This window comes from Pinus tabuliformis, chromosome 7 (genome assembly GCF_031772625.1).
Source record: "Pinus tabuliformis cultivar Carrire ecotype Pingquan chromosome 7, CPIR1, whole genome shotgun sequence".
Classification (NCBI taxonomy): domain Eukaryota; kingdom Viridiplantae; phylum Streptophyta; class Pinopsida; order Pinales; family Pinaceae; genus Pinus; species Pinus tabuliformis.
The window spans coordinates 1,804,494,333-1,804,496,731 of record NC_142293.1 but is presented as its reverse complement, the minus strand read 5'-3'; positions in this window follow the sequence as shown (position 1 = coordinate 1,804,496,731).

Genomic DNA, 2,399 nt, shown 5'->3' with positions numbered 1-2,399 from the left:
CGATGTAAATGCCAAATAGGGTAGGGGATAGGGGGCAACCTCGTTTAACTCTAATATTACACTTAATATCTTTCGACCACCCCTCATTACTCTTTAACTCGGCAATTACATTCTCATATAACCTTATAGTGGCAGCTCTCAACTCGAAAGGAACCTTTTGCTCTTCTAATCTATTCCACAGGTTGGTTCTAGGAACCGTATTGAAAGCCTTTCTAAGGTCCACAAAGCAACAAAAGAGATTGGATTTATCATTGTGGAATTCTTCCACAATCATCCTAAGCGTAACGAGGTGGTCCGTTGTTGTGTGCTGCCTTCTAAAGCTAGCTTGGCCTTTATCCCACTTAACTTCACTTTCAAGCCATATGCTCAACTTATTTTCCAAAATAATACCATATAACTTGGTTAAGAGAGGGCTAATCATAATTTCCCGATAGTTAGAGGGGTTATTTGTATCCCCACTTTTAAAAATAGGGATAATGAGGCTCTGAGTGCATGGTTTAGTGAACCCTTGCTTGACCGCTTGATTGAAAAGCTTGTGGATGTGGGGGATGAGGACAAGACCTCCAATTTTTAAGATTTCTGCCTAGTAATCTTCAATGTCCTAAGCTTGCCCATTTGCCAAGCATTTAGCACCGTAATCAATGTCTTCTAATGATAAAAATTCTTTCGTTGTGAGTAGGGTTTCAAAGTTATCCATGACATTTGCAGATTCATAAAACTTTTTAAGATAGGAATTCCAGTTGTGTAATGCAATTTTATTATTATCTTTATTTTTCCTAGTTAGAATCTGCCTCCAGAATTTCTTAGGAGCTACCTTAGAGAGGTGTAAGAGATTCTCTTGTCTTTTACGAATATACTGCCTTTTTTCCTTTTAGTTAGGACTTTGTACATTTTTATCTTGATAATTTTAAGATATTCATAAAAAAATTCCTTAATTTCTCTCCTCGCACTTTTACAATCTTTGTCATACCATGGGTTGGTTTTTCTATTTCTTTTATTACTTAAGACTTTAATTGGGAACTTGTTAATATAATATGATAGGGTTGTAGTAAAATTATGATAGAGGTCTTCTATGTTTTCTATACTAGATAAAGGAAGCAAAGTAATTTTAATTCATTTAGAAAGAGATCGTTTTTATTTCTATCAAAGATTAAGTTCTTTTGGCTATAAGGATTATCTTCTATAGGATCTCTATGCATGACAAAATTGAGAGTTATAAGTAAAGGCCTATGATCAGAGCCAGGCTCGTGGTTGTTTAAGATGTCAAAATTTATTATTTTGTTGTATAAAGGGAGATCAGAAATAACATAGTCTACCACACTGCTACTAAGCCCAGGGATGCAAGTCATCTGGCTAGAGTTGGGCCACTTCTTTAGACCATTGCAAATTCTGAGACCTTGAGCACTACAAAGCTTGACTAGTTCCCACCCAAACAAATTCTCCCCGAGGTCTTCAAAGCTCCTTTTGTACCGGCTAGCTAGAGTAAGGTCTTCATCTAACTATAGAGGATTAGCGTTGGAATGATTGCTTAGAAGAATAACTTGGTTTCTTGAAGTTTGAGCATTAAAGTCACCCATTAAAAGGATATTACCTTCATTCCTTAGGCTAGAAATATCATTCTGTAAACCGTTGTAAGGAACATTTTTATATAGATTCTTTTATTTATAAAAGTTAGAATTGATGGGGGGGAATAACAGATTGCTATATAGGTCTTTTTATCATTAATGTCAGTAATCACTATCCAACTATATTGGTTGTAAGGGTCGTTTTTATATATCCTAGCATGGGGGAAGATATTCTTCTTAATGTAACAAGCTATACCCCCAATGCCTCTAGTGGAGGATCGCTTGTTCCAGGAAGACCATAGTTCAAAGCCATCTATGTGAGGGACCTTAGATTCTTCGTGCTCCCAAGTTTCAACAAGCAATATAATATCAACATCATTCGAGATCCAACTTAGCTTGGGGTCTTTGCTCCATGGAAAGCCCAACAATTCCAAGAAAGAATCCGGAGCACGTTGAATTTCTATTTATTACTATCTTTTTGGTTTCTATCTCGAATAATGGCTTTTCTATTTCTGATTATTGCCCATTTTCCTTCCTTCCTAGCTTCTTTTACCTTTTGAACCTCCTTTCTTAATTCTGCTTGATCTTCTGGAATGAGATTTTCATTTATACATATTCTTGTTCCTTTTAGACTTGAGGTTTTACTAAGTATGCCATACTTGTGGTCAATAGAGCTTACCTTTATTCGGATCAACCTTCCTTTATTCTCAGTTAATTTCCCCAACCTTGTTGCTTCTGTGAGACACGTTGTTTCAATTTGTAATCTATTATGTAATTCTGTCTGGGCTATGGTTAAAGTATCCTCGTCTACCTCCTTTTTCAAACCGAAGATTA